The following is a 6000-nucleotide window of genomic DNA, read 5'->3' as shown; positions in this document are numbered from 1 at the left end:
ACCTGCGGTGATGAAAAATGTAGGAGCTGGCACTTGGAGAAAGCCATTAAACAACAAAGACATGACACACCGACTGCATCTCTGTGAAGGAGGACTCTGGCTTCTCTTCCAGTCTGTCTTTGTCCCCTCGGGGTTCACCCACACCGTCTGAGGTGTAATAGGATTTTATGTTAACTGCCTGTGCCAGTCTTCTACTGTAACAGTGTTTTAAATGATTTCTCTGCTTTTCATGCTGTTTGCATAATACCCATTAAGGCTTTTTATCCTGTTCAGCTGTGAAACAAATGCAAAAACATTTTCACCCAAAAGTAGAATTTAAGCAGGTTTTGGTGCAGCTGGTAGCACCGTTGCAGGTTCAAATCCTAGTAGCAGTCTTACTGAGTGGAGTTAGCATGTGTAGTGAACCTGGGTAGGCTCTGCCAATTATGTAGAGTAATGGTTTATGCTCTTTTATGAAAGAGGAACCATTCTACATATTAATTCGGAATATTAATTCTAATAAATTAATAACCAAATTTTATAGTTTTAAGAAGATTCAAAGGTTGTTTTCATCGATAAACTGTCGATAATATCCGTGGGTCTGTGTTTCAGTTCAATGAAGAGACAAGTTTGAAAGTTAAAAGATTTAATTCTTCAAATTAAACTAATGATTTTGAAATGACAAGCATAGGAAACAATAATCAACATTGGCAACTTTGTTGAACAATCTTTAACAGTTGATATTGTAAACTTGCTCAAATAGACCTTGTGTTGAATGTATGATAATTGAGAATAAGGTGAGATGAATGCGTGTGTGCATCTGATTTTGCTTCAGGAAGAAACAGGTGTCTGAGTGAAAAGTGATGGTTTGAATAAACTTAGGTTTTGTTGGAAAAGATGCATCAAACGCTATCTGTCGTGTTCTGCCTCACCGTACGAGGACCCTCGTTCAGATCCGGAACGTCAACGGATGATGTTTCATCCAGGGCACCTTGGCTGGCAGAGAAGACGAAGGTGTCCGACGATCCGGTCCAGAGATGCCCCCTGGTACACGTTGATGATAAAGCGTTTGCAGATGCGCTTTCTTAAGTTTAATTACTCAGAAATCAAAAGACTCGGGACGAGTCTGCGTTAGCGGTTGTAACTCAGCTGTCCTGTCTGGCTTGGCAGGAACAGCGTGGGGGGGGGGGGGGGGGGGCACGGGGGGGTTGGACAGGAGCCGCAGGCTCCCTTCCCCGGGTGCGTGTTCAACACGTCCGAACTCTCTCGTTGACAAACTCGAACTGAATCATCAACTGAAAACTTACCAAAAGCCTTTCTCTTCTCAAAGCAAAACTTGTGCGTCAGAGCAAATGTGTTTTGGAGTTTACTGTGAGAGAGTGTGTGTGTGTGTGAGTGTTTGAGTGTGTGAAGGTCGTTACCAAACATCTTCAAACATTATTTACTTAAGCATTGATTCATTAGTTATTATGATTACCCAAAGCATAATAATCATTCATTTGATTAAAACACATTTATAATGAGCAAAGTGATCAAATGATTATTTAAAATAAAGAAAAGGAAGTTTAAGACTTTGTTATGTTATGACTAGCTTTTCCATGAGAACAAATCTTCTGGCACTGCAGGTGTTCAGATGTTATGGTTTCTCCCAGACTCGCTGGCGTTCAGGTCTTAATCTGTGGGTGAAAGTTCTCAGCGACCCAGCTTTGACCCAGCCGAGTCAAATGAAACCTTTGGCACAGAAAACCCATATTTCCTCACGTTACACATGTTAGGCTGATTAGACTTCCCTAGGTGTTAGTCAGTGAGTGAGTGGTTGTTTGTCTCTGGGTGTCCCTGTGATGGACTGGAGACCTGTCCAGAGTGTCCCTGGCCTCTCACTCGTTGAGTACTAGAGTTAAGCCTGATTTAAGGCGGTTTGCCGCTTCTGGGACGCGCCTGAAAATGTCCATGTTGCGAGTTGTGTGAATCACCCCTGTAGGGGGTGAATATTGTTGCTTTTAAGCTTAATATATTACCGTTACTTAAGACCAATAAGCTGTGATATTATATCGCGAGCTTCAATGTGGTCCATTACACCGGGAGTGTCTTGGCTGCGGAACGACTTCCTCGCTGTGCTCCTTGTTGACTTGCAAGATCACAAAATACTTCAGGAAATAAGCAGTTATGAGTCACATGTTTTGACGTAATCTACATGTAACTGCGTCGCTGCAATAGCCTTTTATTGCATAAACGTTCATATCATCAGACTTCTGCCATCTGCCCCATGTCTGCCTCTAGATAACTTCAACGCTCGTGTTTTTTAATTTTTCTTTTTAATGGTGGTGCTGTTGATAAATGTTAAGGATGTGTCATTCTGACCAATCACAGGCTTGCACACAGACCGTTAAAAGTTTGGGATATCTCGGCCACCCTCTGCAGACCTGCCTCAGAGCCCTTGTGTGGACATGATGGCGTTAGGTGTTGCCATACTGACGCTAGTAGAAATGTATAAACTAGTCTCTAAAACAGAAGAGGTGTAGTGTATAAGAATGCATTTGTTTGTAAGGGTGATGTTGTTTCTGCCTACACTGACGGGTAACATATTCTACAGCCAGCCACAAAGGGACAGTCTGGCTTCTTTCAGCTTCAGCTCCATTTTTCTGTCAAAGGTTTATTACGTGCTAGTAGGAACTACCACGAGCCTTTGCTACAGAACTAAAAGCAATAACTGATGTGTTATTTAATGTTGGTGACAAATACTGCTTTATTGCTTGACACCACAAAAAATGTTACAGCAGTGACGAGTAACATTCTGACAAAGTCCACAGTTGGATCATCTTGTGCCAATTCTACTGGTGTGCACTATTTTACAACCATGTTGCCTAAAGCACTTCCTGGAAAATGTCTTCTTTTATGTTTTTGATGTGCCTGCATAACAGCCATACTGGAAACAACCTTTAAAACTCAATTACATAAGGTATTAGTAGATATCTTGTTTATGTTTTAAAATAAAAAACACATTTTCCTGATGTTCGGTTGAATTTGCAGCACAAAATCAGAAAATACCATCTTTTTATCCTTCATCCACGTGTATTTGAGTATTTTTCATAGCTGTCATTATGAGGAAATGCTAAATAATCCCATTACTTTTGGCAAAGGGGGCTTTAGCTCCAGAGAGCACACATGGTTGGTTTCTTGTGGTTTTCAATTTCCTGCCAGGCTCTTCAATATTTACTTTTATCTAACCTCTATTTCTGCACAACCTTTGCATAATAAGAGACAAAACGTTTTGAACAGGACCCGGCAGTCAGGAAAGAAGAGCAAAAACGGTCTGGGTCACTGGCAGAAGAGAAAAAGGAGCAAAAGACAAACAAAGATACTCAACAATGCTAAAAGTGAACAGTTATGTGCAGTCAGAGACCAGAAAATATAAGAAATAATGGAAAATAAATGGTCTATTTTCACAGTTTCTCCTACTAAATGTGTTCCAGCCTTTGGAAACAGAGAGGAAAAAAAAACCTTTCAGGCAGATGCTCCTCTGAAGAGATTTGCTCATTTGAACCAAAGTTTTAGAGAATTTCATAGATTCACGGCAAAGCAGGAGCGAATTTAAAAGTTCTGTGAGAAGAAGTGGCAGGATCGTGTTGAAAGGAAAAGGGAGAATAAAATATATGTATAAAAACTGTGTGAAAATGCCAGTGAGCAGTGTTCAAAGTCTGATGAGGAGGAGGGATTTAGTGGCTCTCGTGGTATTAAGCCCCAATCAGGTGGACCATCAAAGGTCTCAGCTTTCACTGGCAGAAAAATTGGTCTGGATGGAAAGAAAAACCTCTCAAACTACTTCAACTGAATGCGGGCTTCTCTGCCAGAAAGTGCTGTGGCTGTTTCAAGAGCCACGGTAGGAAGGCACTTGAACAAAAATGGGCTTCGTAGTTGCTAAAAAAAAGCCATTACTGTCCTGAAAATATGCCAACCAGCACTGAGACAACCCTGAAAACTTTGGGAGCGAAGTCATTGGGTGTGATGAGACAAAATTGAATTTTATGGTCACAACAAAGATTGTGTCTGTAGGAGGAGTCAGGCAACAATGTTCACCATTCCTTCTGAAAAACATGGAGGTGGATCGCAGGCTTTCTGGAGATGTGTGAGCTACAGAGGTACCACGCAGTTAGCTGGAACCGATGACCAGAGCCATGCAGAATGTTATCAAAACTGCTGCAGGACTAGTGGCTGCACCAAGGGAAAGAAAATTCTGGATTGTCCTACTTTCTCCACTACCGGAGATATTACTCGGCCAGGACATGACTATTAAATGAGCTGTGCACTGATTGGTCAGTTTACCCTGATGGCTCTATAACTCATGTACAGTATCCAAGAGCTGAATCCGACCCGAACCCTCCCAGCGGTGTTTCTCTCACCATTGTGTTTTCTGTAACTTGTCAGTTTCTGCGTCCCCGGAGCTCGCCGTCTGGTTAGTTCTCGTTTTCTTAATGAGAGCACAACTAGCTAATGGATCCACCCTGTTCTTCTGATGATGACCCAGATTCCTTAACTTCTCAGTTTAACGAGCACTGCCTCTCCATTCTGGACAACATCTGTCCTGTCAGAACCAGATCAGTTCCTGCAGTGAACCCTACTCCCTGGTTTAATGACAGCATTCGCAGCCTAAAGTGCCAATGCAGAAAAATTGAGCGTTTGTGGAAGAAAACCCATCTCCACGTCCATCTGCTGCACCTAAAGGATCTTCTGACATCCTTTAACTCTGCAGTCAGAGACGCTAGGGTTTCCTATTTCTCTAACTTGGTGTCCCAGAGCAAAAGGAACCCCAAGGTGCTGTTTAAGACCATCAGCAGCATCGTCTCTCCTGCCTCTCCTACAGCCTCCATCCACTCTGTTACAGACTGTGAGAACTTTCTGTCTTTCTTTGTGGACAAAGTCAATAAGGTTAGATCTAGCATCTCTCCTTCAGCCTTATCGCTGCCTCTCCTGACTCCAACCAGGCCCATCATCCTAGATAGCTTTGCTCCTGTTTCTTTGCCTGAGTTAACCAAACTAGTTAACTCTATGAAGACCTCTGCATGCCCCCTCGACATCTTACCCTCATCTTTGTTTAAAAGTGCTTTTCTGTCCATCGGTCCCAGCGTGCTCTCTATAATTAATGCTTCTCTGGTCTCTGGTCAGGTCCCTGCTTACTTTAAGAACGCTGTAATCCACCCGCTTCTTAAAAAAACGAGTCTCGACCCCTCTCTCCATAGCAGCTTCAGACCCATCTCTAAACTTCCGTTCATCTCCAAGATCTTGGAAAAGGTTGTGGCTAAACAACTCACAGCTGGTCTTGATGAACATAACATCTATGATAGCTTCCAGTCAGGTTTTCGTAGAGCTCATTCTACTGAAACAGCTCTTCTTAGGGTCTCTAATGACCTTCTGACTCACAGTGATGCAGGGGACGGTTCTGTTCTGGTCCTGCTGGACCTGACTGCAGCCTTTGGCACTGCTGACCATCACCTGCTACTGGAGAGGCTGAGAGACTGGGTAGGCCTATCAGGATCTGCTCTGGAGTGGTTCTCCTCTTATCTGTCTGAGCGTTCCTTCTCTGTAGCCATCTCCAAGTTTAGATAGTCCACCACCTCTTTTATCCATGGTGTCCCACAAGGTTCTGTGCTGGGGCCTCTGCTCTTTCTTCTCTAACTGCTTCATCTTCAGCACATCCTGAGCTCTTTTAAAGGAATCTACTACCATCTTTATGCCATTCAACTGTCCATCTTCTTTAAAGAGATGATGTGTAGGTTTTACCCTTAATTTATGGAACTATCCATCAAAATGTTGTTAGAAATAAATGAAATGATGCCCAGTTGTTGAAAAATATTGCTTATAGCTACAATTAGTTGATTTACATTTAAACTTGAAAATTTTCCCTGAAGTAGCTGCCGGCTCCTGATTCGCCATCCTTTTGAAAATACTGCGCTGAATTCTAGGAAATTTTGGACCAAGGCTAGGCTACAAGACACCACCAGTGTATCCTTGCTCAGCTAGCTA

Source organism: Nothobranchius furzeri, chromosome 3, assembly GCF_043380555.1.
Source record: "Nothobranchius furzeri strain GRZ-AD chromosome 3, NfurGRZ-RIMD1, whole genome shotgun sequence".
Classification (NCBI taxonomy): Eukaryota; Metazoa; Chordata; class Actinopteri; order Cyprinodontiformes; family Nothobranchiidae; genus Nothobranchius; species Nothobranchius furzeri.
This window is presented reverse-complemented; position numbering follows the sequence as displayed.